The 15,017-nt window shown below is 38.6% G+C and overlaps 1 long non-coding RNA gene across 2 annotated transcripts in view; it reads left to right on the top strand.

Annotated features, from left to right (window-relative positions):
• Nucleotides 1–4,974: 4,974 nt before the first annotated feature.
• LOC124382971 overlaps nucleotides 4,975–15,017 on the top strand; it is a 21,348-nt gene continuing 11,305 nt past the window's right edge. The window contains exons 1-5 of one of the 2 annotated variants that reach the window (XR_006925148.1): nucleotides 4,977–5,120; nucleotides 5,279–5,345; nucleotides 5,517–5,632; nucleotides 5,815–5,863; nucleotides 6,674–7,584. This is a non-coding gene — a long non-coding RNA (uncharacterized LOC124382971). Of the gene's footprint in view, nucleotides 5,121–5,278; nucleotides 5,346–5,516; nucleotides 5,633–5,814; nucleotides 5,864–6,673; nucleotides 7,585–15,017 lie in introns of those variants that run through there. The other variant, XR_006925149.1, reaches the window with a different exon arrangement.

Genomic DNA, 15,017 nt, shown 5'->3' with positions numbered 1-15,017 from the left:
GCTATCACTCTTCTCCACCCACTTCAACATGCTCTAACACACTGTCAAATACCTTGCACTGTTGATCCCATTTACCTAAATTCCTCCACCTTCTCCACCTCTTCTCCCTGCAACCACACCACTCCACTGCCCTCCTTCTTATTCACACACATGTTCTGATTTGCATATTTGAAGTTTAAATAAATAAATTAAACAATAAATTCAATAAATAAAGTTTCAATACTATGATGTTAAGTTGTTGATGGTTTTAGGATACACATTTTCTTCTGTCATTTCTTCTGTATCACAATCACTTGAAGTTCTTATAAAATAAAAATAATCACGATCCAAAACACTTGAAAGCAAGACTCGAGAGTCTTTATTTAAATATTTTATTTTATTAATAATTATTAATAAATAAATGATTAAAATATGAACATAAATAATAAAATAGAATGTACAACATAATATCAAAATGAAATGAAAGGGAAATGCAGAGGGGTTTTAGTCTACACAGCATATTTGTGTGTGTTTGTGTGTGTGTTGAGTACATGTGTATTATCTTATCAAAACCAACTAAATCAAAAGTTCTTATTGTCTGTCTGTTCTCTCTCTCTCTCTCTCTCTCTCTCTCTCTCTCTCTCTCTCTCTCTCTCTCTGAGGTTCCAGTGAACACTGTTCCTGCCCCTCTTCCCTCCTTGGATCTTCCCACTTCATCCAGGCCTGCCTCTGGATTGTGTTCTCTTTGATCGGATGCCACTCTGTGCAGTTGGGGATGGTTTCTTATCCATGCCCTGGGGTTCCATGAAATTCCGGAGTAAGAACGGAAGCTTCGAGGATGGAGTTGGACTGTAGTTAATATCAACAGTCTGCTACACTGACTCAGGACTACAGTTTGCTTCTGATCACACATTAGTAGCACATACTGAATTTAGTTGGTCAGTAATAAAACACATGAAAATAAAAAAGAGAAAGGAAGAAGACTTAGCAAATCTTTCCTATAGTTGTGAGGTGACTGATACACAAAGCCATAGTTTTATTGTAAGATTTGAGTCATGATTGTTGAGATGGCACAGTGTAGCAGCAATGACACAAACTTCACTTCTCTACAAGAGCAAAAAAAGAAAAGAAATAAAAATAGTTTACATTTAAGAAAAGGGAAAATAATAATGTTATTTTAACTTTACAGGGGAAAAAATTTTTTTTCCCTTATTCTTGTTTAAGTCTTAAATGAATTAATACACAAATATAATAATTAATTAAACCGCGGAGGGGGAAAAAACATAACTCCTGACTTTATTGAGCGCCATAACCACCACGTGACCACTAGGGTGCGGTGCAGGCCGGGTGATGACACTACATTCTCTGTATAAGTCCCGCCCCTTCTCTTAAATGAAATAATACACAAATACAATAATTAATTAAACCGCAGATGCAAAAAACCCCACAAACCTCATTAGGACCATCACTGTACCCCGCAACATCTACTATCTGCAGTAAATGGACATTTGGTGCAACCCAGATGAGGATGGTTCCCTCTTGAGTCTGGTTCTTCTCAAGGTTTCTTCCTTATGCCATCTCGGGGAGTTTTTCTTTGCCACAGTCACCACCGGCTCGCTCATCAGGGACAAACTTACACTTATAAAGATCATATTATTAATTTTTATTACCACATTATCTGTGTAAATACAATGATTATTTTTAAAAAGAACTATACAAATAAAAAATATTGATTTGAATAAATTGTGAATTGAACATATTAATGTCTCAATGTTCGATTTTGCAATGCTTGTTTTTAAATCTGTAAAAATACTTCTACTGCAGCCACACCTGCTGTTTCTTTCAGTTCTGCCCCTTCAACCATTTGTTCCTGGTGTTTTGAGACTTGATATCATTTTACAGTTTATACATTTTGTTTGCTAATATTTTTTAGTTGTGTTATGATTCTACTTTTGTGGATTTACTATTTTTTATCTATTGTTATTTATTGTTAGGTTAGTTAAAACCCACTTTGAAACTTTTTAAATCATAAATGTTTATATTTATTGTTAAATACCCTTTGCTAATATATACACGATTTGGAAATAGTATTTGTCCCTTTGTGTGTTTGCATTATTATACTTTATTTTTTGCCATTTTTGTAAAAAAGCAAAAAGATTACATCCCACTGTGACATGCAATTTATCAATCACATTATCAGTATTTTGTACACTATTGGGTGATTTGAACCATGCCTGAGGTAGGATTCGAACCAATGTTATTTACATAAAATAAAATGCAATTTTTTAAGAAATATTTACATTAATCTTCAAAATAAATAAATAAATAAATAAATGAATCAATTAATAAATAAATGTGAAAGGTGGGTATAATTATTTTTCCTTTTCTTTCTTCTTTCTTCCATTTTCTTATATTTTTTCTCTTTTCCCTCCCTTCTTTTTCCTTCTCCTCACCCCATACAGACTATTGTTCCCCAGTTTCAGGATGAACAGATGAGCAGATGCTCTTGTTTTTATTATTATTATTATTGTTACCTTCTTCTAGTGTGACAGCAACAAGAGACGAACTTGTAGATAGGACAATATAAACTCTCTCTCTCACACACACACACACACACACACACACACACACACACAAATCCTGATCAACATTAGTAGCACATACTGAATTTACTTGCTCAGAAATAAAACACATGAAAATAAAAAGAGAAAGAAAGGAGACTTGTGGCAAATCTTTCCTATAGTTGTGAGGTGACTGATACACAAAGCCATAGTTTTATTGTAAGATTTGAGTCATGATTGTTGAGATGGCACAGTGTAGCAGCAATGACACAAACTTCACTTCTCTACAAGAGCAAAAAAGAAAAGAAATAAAAATAGTTCAAAAATTTAAGAAAGGGAAAAAATCGAATGTTATTTAAACTTTACAGAGAAAAGAAAGAATTTTCTCTTATTCTTGTTTAAGTCTTAAATGAATTAATACACAAATATAATAATTAATTAAACCGCGGAGGGGAAAAACATAACTCCTGACTTTATTGAGCCATAACCACCACGTGACCACTAGGGTGCGGTGCAGGCCGGGTGATGACACTACATTCTCTGTATAAGTCCCGCCCCTTCTCTTAAATGAAATAATACACAAATACAATAATTAATTAAACCGCAGATGCAAAAAACCCCACAAACCTCATTAGGACCATCACTGTACCCCGCAACATCTACTATCTGCAGTAAATGGACATTTGGTGCAACCCAGATGAGGATGGTTCCCTCTTGAGTCTGGTTCTTCTCAAGGTTTCTTCCTTATGCCATCTCGGGGAGTTTTTCTTTGCCACAGTCGCCACCGGCTCGCTCATCAGGGACAAACTTACACTTATAAAGATCATATTATTAATTTTTATTACCACATTATCTGTGTAAATACAATGATTATTTTTAAAAAGAACTATACAAATAAAAAATATTGATTTGAATAAATTGTGAATTGAACATATTAATGTCTCAATGTTCGATTTTGCAATGCTTGTTTTTTTTAAATCTGTAAAAATACTTCTACTGCAGCCACACCTGCTGTTTCTTTCAGTTCTGCCCCTTCAACCATTTGTTCCTGGTGTTTTGAGCCATTTAGAGACTTGATATCATTTTACAGTTTATACATTTTGTTTGCTAATATTTTTTAGTTGTGTTATGATTCTACTTTTGTGGATTTACTATTTTTTATCTATTGTTATTTATTGTTAGGTTAGTTAAAACCCACTTTGAAACTTTTAAATCATAAATGTTTATATTTATTGTTAAATACCCTTTGCTAATATATACACGATTTGGAAATAGTATTTGTCCCTTTGTGTGTTTGCATTATTATACTTTATTTTTTGCCATTTTTGTAAAAAAGCAAAAAGATTACATCCCACTGTGACATGCAATTTATCAATCACATTATCAGTATTTTGTACACTATTGGGTGATTTGAACCATGCCTGAGGTAGGATTCGAACCAATGTTATTTACATAAAATAAAATGCAATTTTTTAAGAAATATTTACATTAATCTTCAAAATAAATAAATAAATAAATAAATGAATCAATTAATAAATAAATGTGAAAGGTGGGTATAATTATTTTTCCTTTTCTTTCTTCTTTCTTCCATTTTCTTATATTTTTTCTCTTTTCCCTCCCTTCTTTTTCCTTCTCCTCACCCCATACAGACTATTGTTCCCCAGTTTCAGGATGAACAGATGAGCAGATGCTCTTGTTTTTATTATTATTATTATTATTGTTACCTTCTTCTAGTGTGACAGCAACAAGAGACGAACTTGTAGATAGGACAATATAAACTCTCTCTCTCACACACACACACACACACACACACACACACACACACACAAATCCCTGATCAACATTAGTAGCACATACTGAATTTACTTGCTCAGAAATAAAACACATGAAAATAAAAAAGAGAAAGAAAGGAGACTTGTGGCAAATTTTTCCTATAGTTGTGAGGTGACTGATACACAAAGCCATAGTTTTATTGTAAAATTTGAGTCATGATTGTTGAGATGGCACAGTGTAGCAGCAATGACACAAACTTTAATTCACTACAAGAGCAAAAAAAGAAAATAAATAAAATAAAAATAGTTCAAAAAATTTAAGAAAGGGAAAAAAATCGAATGTTATTTAAACTTTACAGAGAAAAGAAAGAATTTTCTCTTATTCTTGTTTAAGTCTTAAATGAATTAATACACAAATATAATAATTAATTAAACCGCGGAGGGGAAAAAAACCATAAACCTCATCAGGACTTTATTGAGCGCCATAACCACCACGTGACCACTAGGGTGCGGTGCAGGCCGGGTGATGACGCTACATTCTCTGTATAAGTCCCGCCCCTTCTCTCAGATGATTGGCTAACACGATGCAAACCCTGCATTGATTGGTCTGTTCACATAAATAATGGGCGTGGTCAACAAACAGCACTGCAATTCGTCAAGTCACTCTGGGGTTTTTCTGTGTAACATAGCAACTATAGTAAACAAACCAGCGGCTAATAATCACAAGGCAAAAAGTGTATTCATTTTGCTCGCGGCTCGTTGAAAGTTAGTTTCTCTCTCTTCTTCACTCCTTGCAGCTCATTGAAAGGTACATTTCTCTCTCTCATTTACTCGATAGATAGATAGATAGATAGATAGATAGATAGATAGATAGATAGATAGATAGATAGATAGATAGATAGATAGATAGATAGATAGATTTCAGTAACTATAATGAAAACTTCTCGTGTTTTTGTATTTTTGCAGTAATAAACCCACAAATGGCCACAGTTAATCAAGGTGGTGATGGACCATGGAATACTACAGTAGAAAGGTGTGTGTGTGTGTGTGTGTGTGTGTGTGTTTGTGTGTGTGTTTTGAGTACATGTGTTTTATCTTAGACAAAAAAAATGTTCTCATCGTCTGTCTGTTCTATCTCTCTCTCTCTCTCTCTCTCTCTCTCTCTCTCTCTCTCTCTCTCTCTCTCGCTCTTTCTCTCTCTCAGGATAGTCATAAGGACACACATGGAAATGGGAGATGCTCCTCCTAGAATCAATGCAACTGATGTTACTGCCAACAGGCTCAATAATGTAATCAGATTTCAGCTCAATCCAGACGTATGTAAGTATCTCCTCAAAGTGGATGCTGTTACAGAACTACTGTGAATGAGTGTGTGAACAAATGTGTGAATAAATGTGTTTGAGATCACACAGTAAATTAACTTGTAATCATGTCTCATTTCATCACGTTGGAATTTATGTTTTATTCTTTTATGTTAAATGCATTTTTTTCTTCTTTCTCAGATGATGTTATAGCCATCAGGCAGAATCGTAACATCAGACCCAGACGCATGTAAGTATCTCCTTAAAGTCAAGTCAAGTCAAGTGGCTTTTATTGTCATTTTTACTATACACAGTGGTACACAGTACACAGTAAAAACGAAACAACGTTCCTCTGGAACCCTGGTGCTACACTAAACAACAAAACAACATAAAGTGCATCGAGTGCAGCCTGGTGCAAACAGTGCAAACAAAAGAACAGTACAGACAGACAACACAAGACAAGACAAAAGACAAAAAACAAGTATAGCGCCGACTAGTAAACCTACTGTATACTTACATATACAGTACTGTGTGAGGTGAATGTAAAAACTATACCCAGGAGAAAGTATAAACAGAACAGAGCAATGTAGTGCAAAAAAAACAGCAGCAAGGAGGTGCAAAGACAGCATGTAAACATTATACTGTAGTATAAAAGGTGCAAAAACAGCATGTAAACATTTACTGAATACAAGGTGCGAGTATAAATAATAATAAATATATAAATGGTGGTGGAGTGGATCGAGATGAGTGATGATTGTGTTTAGTCCAGGTTGTACAGTTCAGTAACAGTAACACACAGTGAGTGTGTGTGTGTGTGCGTGTGTAAGTGAGTGTGTGTGAGTTCTGTTCAGTTCTTTGTGTTGAGAAGCCTGATGGCTTGTGGAAAGAAACTGTTAAAGCAGATGCTGTTACAGAACCACCGTAAACGAGTGTGTAAACGAGTTTGTTTCACCTGAAAATACAGTGAGCTGATATGTGAATAATGATGTGGCTGCATTCTAAAGACTTGGTGCTTCTTGTTCCTGCTGTTAAAGTGTGTGCTCTTCTTTTTGTTTTTCAGAGTCTTTGAACGAGATGTAGCTATTGGGCAATTACTTCCACTATTATTAGACTTTAAACACCACCCCCTCTGTTAAGTCTTATAACAAAATTGTTAGATCAGTTTTTATAAAAGTCATGATTTAGTAATACAGAAAACTTACTCAAATTACGTCGTCATGGCGTTTTACGGATTCTTTCATCCCGTTGTACTTCACCTTCATGGTACCGTAAACATCCTGGTACTTTTCCCACTCCTAAAATACAGCCATAGAACAGAAAAGCTTTAAACTTTACATCCATTCAATACAAAATAATCTCAGCATCTACAACTACAAATTAAATTTGAGATAGAATAAAAGTTAATGTAGCATGTGGAGGAACTCATCATGGCTTAATGTTAATACATTCTCTTCTTACTGCCATTAACCTGTTGCACTTCCTGTTAGTCTGAAGAAGTTCTGCCTCTTTCAGCTCAGCTGAGGCCTACACTTAGTCCATGTCTGATACCAGTTTGTAGATCACACCGGTACACTGGACACCACGTCCTTCCTCTTCTTCTCCTCTGCCTCGCTCAAAGAATCCTAAAAGTGCACCGACCAAATGCTGTCAGAATTTTTGTCTTTTACACACACATTCACACATTCCTTAAGACTGAGCAAAATCCAGAGAGACAAAAACATACTAAAGAAGAAGAACAAATACATCAGTTCTGCACAGAGCCTGAGAATTATTCATATCATATTACAAAAACAATCATTGAATGCTACAATGTTCTGAAAAGATCTCATTACATCCCAACATTCGAGGGAAACCTCTGTTGAGAACATTGAAGTAACATTGCTAAAGTTTCTCAAACACATTTAGCAATTTATTGATTATTTTAAAAGCAAAAGGAAACCTGCAATAAAGATTTACAATCCTATAATAATCTATACGTCTATACATTATTCATTAATATATTTTATACTACAGCAAATGTATTGTGGGGAAAAATTTTTTATTTTTATTTATTTTTTTTTTTTTTACATTTAGGTAAAATTGTATTACGAGTTATTCCTTAATCTTATCTAAATCTAATTAATTTTAACAATGTACCATAAATAAATATTTTATGTATGTGGATGACTGGGGATGGGCGGATCGTTCCAAAAGTATTGAATATTTTAGATGCTGGCATTGTATATAAAGGATTGATTCTCTAATAGAAGTATCGATTCCATCTGTTTGTTTCAAACAAGTGAGTTAAGAATATTTTATTTTTGATATGCCATATAGTACATAAAATTTATCATGCTTAAATAGGGATGTATTCAATGTCAATGGGAACTATATCTTCTTCTGCTGTACCACCCCTTATAATGACAGCATTCACTCACTCGGTCTAGGCAGACGCAGGGCAGGTTTAAAAAGGGATTCGAGTGCATGGCTGAGATCATGACAGAAAGAAAAACAAGAGTAATCTAAAGTTATTACACACCAGTTAACAATTATGAAGCTTCATGTGACATGTGTCTCATAGAATTTGCAGATTTCATCACAAATTTAGCTACTTCTTTAGACAAAGCATTAATTATTGGTGACGTTAATATTCATTTTGATAATCAGGAAGACTCCTTAAGAGCAGCAGTTGTGTCCATTCTAGATTCCAGAATGTTACACACTCTTGATTTGTTGTTAACATTTGTTTAAAATAAAAACTTAGTCATAATTCCACAGTCTGAAGCTATTTCAGACCATTATCTCATCTCTTTTAAAATCTGCCCCAGTCATTGCATTACTACCTCAGCACGTTACCGTGTTAAGCGTACTTTCACGTCAGCTACAGCAGCGCGTTTTATCAATAATCTTCCAGAAATTACGATATTAGATAGCTCTCCGTCTGAGCCCGCAGAGCTCGACTGGGCCACTGAATACCTAGAATCAAAATTTGGTTATACTCTAGATGATGTAGCTCCCCTTAAGACCAAAATGATCAGGGAGAAAAAATTAGCACAGTGGTATAATGATCATACACGCACCTTAAAACAGACCACTCGAAAATTAGAACGTAAATGGCGTCAAACAAAATTAACAGTATTTCAAATAGCATGGAAGGTGAGTCTCCTAAATTATAGAAAATCTCTTAGTGCTCCTAGATCAGCATATTTCTCCACCCTCATAAAAAATCTTCTTCTTCTTCTTCTTTCGGCTGCTCCCATTAGGGGTCGCCACAGCGGATCATCCGTCTCCAAACCACCCTGTCCTCTACATCTGCCTCTTTCACACCAACTACCTGCATGTCTTCCCTCACCACATCCATGAACCTCCTCCTTGGCCTTCCTTTTTTCCTCCTACCTGGTGGCTCCATCTTCAGCATTCTTCTACCAATATAATTCATGTCCCTCCTCTGCACATGTCCAAACCATCTCAATCTCGCCTCCCTTACCTTGTCACCAAAACATTCTACATGCGCTGTCCCTCTAATAAACTCATTTCTAATCTTGTCCATCCTCGTCACTCCCAACAAAAACCTTAACATCTTCAGCTCTGCTACCTCCAGCTCCGCCTCCTGTCTTCTACTCAATGGCACTGTCTCTAATCCATACAACATCGCAGGTCTCACCACAGTCCTATAAAATTTCCCTTTCATTCTTGGAGATACTCTTTTATTACAAATCACTCCTGTCACTCTTCTCCACCCACTGCACCCTGCCTGCACTCTTTTCTTTACTTCTCTAACACACTCTCCATTACTTTGCACTGTTGTCCCCAGGTACCTGAACTCCTCCACCTTCTCCACCTCTTCTCCCTGCAACCGCACCACTCCACTGCCCTCCCTCTCATTCACACACATGTACTCTGTCTTACTCCTACTGACTTTCATTCCCCTTCTCTCCAGCGCATATCTCCACCTCTCCAGGCTCTTCTCAACCTGCTTACTACTCTCACCACAAATCACAATATCATCCACAAACATTATAGTCCAAGGAGACTCCTGTCTGACCTGATGTAGTCCAACCCTCACCCTGAACCAGTCTGTCGTTCCTACTGCACACTTCACTGCTGTCACACTGTCCTCATACATGTCCTGCACCACCCTCACATACTTCTCTGACACACCTGACTTCCTTATACAATACAACAACTCCTCTCTTGGCACTCTGTCGTACGCTTACTCTAAATCCACAAATACACAATGCAATTTCTTCTGTCCTTCTCTATACTTCTCCATCAACATCCTTAAAGCAAATAAGGCATCTGTGGTGCTCTTCCTCGGCATGAAACCATACTGTTGCTCACAGATGGTCACCTCTTCTCTCAGCCTGGCTTCCACTACTCTTTCCCATAATTTCATGGTGTGACTGATCAACTTATTTTCCCTGTAGTTACTGCAGGTCTGCACATCTCCCTTATGCTTAAAGATCGGTACCAGCACACTCCTTCTCCATTCCTCAGGCATCCTCCCACCTTCCAGAATCTTGTTAAACAATCTGGTTAAAAACTCCACTGCCATCTTCCCTAAACATCTCCATGCTTCTATTCATGAGAATGATTTAATTTCATTAATTTCCTCATCAAAATCATCAACCTGCATTCTCGATCCCTTGCCTACAAGTTTCCTTAAACAGATAATTTTAGAGGTAATTGAACCTGTTTTAAAAATAATAAACTCTTCCATTAGCACTGGTTATGTACCAAAATCCTTCAAACTGGCAGTTATCCACCCCCTAATCAAGAAACCTCGCCTTGACCCATGTCAGCTGTCCAACTACAGGCCAATATCAAATCTCCCCTTTATATCCAAAATTCTAGAAAAGGTTGTAGCACAGCAGTTATGCTCACATCTACTTATGAATAACATTTTTAAAATGTATCCGTCAGGATTTCTGCCTTATCATAGCACAGGGACGGCGCTAGTTAAGGTGGTAAATGACCTGTTATTGGCCTCTGATCAGGGTTTTGTCTCCTTACTTGTTTTGCTCGACCTTGGTGCAGCTTTTGACACCACTGATCATACTATACTGCTTGCTAGACTTGAGAACATTGTTGGAATAAAGGGAACAGCTCTCTCTTGGCTCAGGTCTTATTTGACTGATCGCTATCAGTTTGTTGATGGTAATGGTGAGTTCTCCACACTCTCTGAAGTAAAGTTTGGTGTTCCTCAAGGATCTGTCTTAGGCCCTCTGCTTTTCTCTTTATATATGTTGGTGAAATTATACATAAACATGGTATTCGCTTCAATTGCTGTGCTGATGATACACCGTTGTATATTTCAGCAAAGCCAGATGAGCGAGATCAGCTTAACAATGTTGAGAAGTGTGTAAAGGACATTAGACAGTGGATGCTTGATAACTTTCTTCTGCTCAACTCAGATAAAATGAAGTACTTTTACTAGGACCACATGCAGCTAGAAGCAAACTTTCCGATTACGTAGCATCTCTGGATGGTGTTTCTATTTCAGCGTGTACGGCTGTCAAAGACCTTGGTGTTATTATTGACCCTAGTCTTTCCTTTGAGTCTCACGTGAATAGTATCACCAGGATCGCCTTCTTTCACCTTAGAAATATTGCTAAAATTAAAAATATGATGTCCTTACAGGATGCAGAAAAACTAGTTCATGCTTTTGTTACTTCTAGATTAGACTACTGTAATGCTTTACTGTCTGGGTGTGCGAGTAAGTGCATAAATAAGCTTCAGTTAGTTCAGAATGCAGCAGCAAGAGTCCTCACTAGATCTAGGAAATATGACCACATCACTCCTGTTTTAATCAATTTACACTGGCTCCCAATTAAATCTCGCATTGATTATAACATACTACTACTGACGTATAAAGCACTTAACGGTCTCGCACCGCAGTATCTGAGTGAACTTCTGTACCAGTATAATCCTTCATGCCTACTTAGATCAAAAGGTGCTGGCTATCTGTTGGTTCCTCAAATAATGAAGAATACAGCAGGGGGCAGATCTTTCTCTTATAAAGCCCCACAGTTATGGAACAGCCTCCCAATCAGTGTTCGGGACTCAGACACAGTCTCAGTGTTGAAGTCGAGGTTGAAAACATATTTATTTAGTCAAGCCTTTGATCAGTAGATTTTTTTCTTAGGTAAAGGTGCAGATCTGGAGGGAACATGGATATAGAGTGTTTGGTGAACTGTTATATCGTCCCCTCACATTCACACGTTCACTCAGGTTTGTTGACGGTGGTGTGGTGGGTCGTCTCGTATCCCAGAGATCCCTAATGTCTGTGTTACCTTCTGGTTCTCCCTTGTAGTTATGCTGCCATAGCGAGTCTTGCCGGAGTCCAAACTGCACAGTGACATTAACTTTCATACAACAATAAGGACACTTAATAATCCATATCCTTCTCTTCCTGTCACCCTCTCTCTCTCTCTCTCTCTCTCTCTCTCTCTCGATCGAGTTAAACATGCTCCGGAGGCTCCAGTGACCACTGTTTCTGCCCCTCTCCCCTCTGTGGATCTTCCCACTTCGTACAGGCCTGCCTCTGTGATAGTGTTCTCTTCAACTGGAGGCCACTCTGTGCAGCTTGGGACGGTTTCTCATCAACACCTTGGGTGGTTCCATGAAATTCCGGAGTAAGAACGGGCGCTTTGAGGATGGATTTGACTGTAGTTAATGTCAACAGTCTCCTTCACTGACTCAGGACTACGTTTCGCTTCTGATCACCATCACTGTACCCCACAACATTGTATATCTGCTACAAATGGACATTCTGTGCAACCCAGATGAGGATGGGTTTCCTCTTGAGTCTGGATACTCTCAAGGTTTCTTCCTAATGCCATCTCGGGGAGTTTTTCCTTGCCACAGTCGCCACCGGCTTGCTCTTCAGCGACAAACTTACTTATAAAGAACATATTTACTGTTAATCACCACATTATCTGTGTAAATCTGCTTTGAGACAATGTTCATTGTTAAAAGCGCTATACAAATAAAAATGAATTGAAATTGAATTGAATGTCAAAAAATAATACACAACTGTGGCAATACCACAAATATAACAAAGCATCTAAAAGTAAAACACCCTATAGAGTACAGCTGAGGAGAGCAGAGGAGGAACATAGACACGACCCCCATCTTCTGGAATGATTCTTTAGTAGAATCTTTTCAGAGAGTTTTACTTTATACCATACAGATTGTTTCAGATATGAAGATATTTCAACTTGACATTTTTGAACAGTAAGAATTTTATTAAAACATTTTTACATATTTCATAAATATGTAAATAAATAACGCTGATCTTCTTCTTCTTCTTTCGGCTGCTCCCATTAGGGGTCGCCACAGCGGATCATCCGTCTCCATACCACCCTGTCCATGAACCTCCTCCTTGGCCTTCCTCCTTTCCTCCTACCTGGTGGCTCCATCTTCAGCATTCTTCTACCAATATAATTCATGTCCCTTCTCTGCACATGTCCAAACCATCTCAATCTCGCCTCCCTCACCTTGTCACCAAAACATCCTACATGCGCTGTCCCTCTAATAAACTCATTTCTAATCTTGTCCATCCTCGTCACTCCCAACGAAAACCTTAACATCTTCAGTTCTGCTACCTCCAGCTCTGCCTCCTGACTCTTACTCAATGCCACTGTCTCTAATCCATACAACATCGCAGGTCTCACCACAGTCCTATAAACTTTCCTTTCATTCTTGCAGATACCCTACTATCACAAATCACTCCTGTCACTCTTCTCCACCCACTCCACCCTGCCTGCACTCTTTTCTTCACTTCTCTAACACACTCTCCATTACTTTGCACTGTTGACCCCAGGTACCTGAGCTCCTCCACCTTCTTCACCTCTTTTCCTGCAACCGCATCACTCCACTGCCCTCCCTCTCATTCACACACATGTACTCTGTCTTACTCCTACTGACTTTCATTCCCTTCTCTCCAGCGCATATCTCCACCTCTCCAGGCTCTTCTCAACCTGCTCTGTACTCTCACCACAAATCACAATATCATCTGCAAACATCATAGTCCAGGAGACTCCTGTCTGACCTCGTCCGTCAACCTGTCCATCACCACTGCAAACAGGAAAGGGCTCAGGGCCGATCCTTGATGCAGTCCAACCTTCACCCTGAACCAGTCTGTCGTACCTACTGCACACTTCACTGCCGTCACACTGTCCTCATACATGTCCTTCACCACCATCACATACTTCTCTGACACACCTGACTTCCTCATACAATACCACAACTCCTCTCTTGGCACTCTGTCGACGCTTTCTCTAAATCCACAAATACACAATGCAATTCCTTCTGTCCTTCTCTATACTTCTCCATCAACATCCTCAAAGCAAATAAGGCATCTGTGGCGCTCTTCCTTGGCATGAAACCATACTGTTGCTCACAGATGGTCACCTCTTCTCTCAGCCTGGCTTCCACTACTCTTTCCCATAACTTCATGGTGTGACTGATCAACTTAATTCCCCTGTAGTTACTGCAGGTCTGCACATCTCCCTTATGCTTAAAGATCGGTACCAGCACACTCCTTCTCCATTCCTCAGGCATCCTCTCCCTTCCAGAATCCTGTTAAACAATCTGGTTAAAACTCCACTGCCATCTCTCCTAAACATCTCCACGCTTCTACCGGTATGTCATCTGGTCCAACCGACTTTCCATTCTTCATCCTCTTAATCGCTGCTCTCACTTCCTCCTTACTAATCCTATCTACATCCTGCTTCACCAACTCCACATCATCCAACCTTCTCTCTCTGTGATTTTCCTCATTCATCAGCTGCTCAAAATACTCCCTCCACCTTCTCAACACACTCTCCTCACTAGTCAACACATTTCCTCTCCATCCTTTATTGCTCTAACTTGCAGTACATCCTTCCCAGCTCGGTCCCTCTGCCTGGCCAATCGGTATAAATCCTTTTCTCCTTCCTTAGTGTCCAACCTCTCATACAGCTCCTCATATGCCTTTTCCTTGGCTTTCGCCACATCCCTTTTTACCTGCTGCCGCATCTCCTTGTAATCCTGCCTACTTTTCTCATCACTCTGTCGATCCCACTTCTGTTTTGCCAACCTCTTTCCCCTAATGCTCTCCTGCACTTCCTCATTCCACCACCACGTCTCCTTGTCTTGCTTTCTATTTCCAGATGTCACACCAAGTACTTTTCTAGCTGCCTCCTCATCACTCCTGCAGTAGTTGCCCAATCATCTGGCACCTCTTCACCACCACCAAGCCCCTGTCTGACCTCTTCCCTGAACCTTACACTACACTCTTCCTCCTTCAGTTTCCACCATCTTATTCTTCTTTCAATCCTTACTTTTCTCCTCTTCTTCTTCGCCTCCAAAACCATCCTACAGACCACCATCCGATGCTGTCTAGCTACACTGTCCCCTGCCAACACCTTACAGTCTCCAAT

This window comes from Silurus meridionalis, chromosome 3 (assembly GCF_014805685.1).
Source record: "Silurus meridionalis isolate SWU-2019-XX chromosome 3, ASM1480568v1, whole genome shotgun sequence".
NCBI lineage: Eukaryota > Metazoa > Chordata > Actinopteri > Siluriformes > Siluridae > Silurus > Silurus meridionalis.
This window is presented reverse-complemented; position numbering and strand designations above follow the sequence as displayed.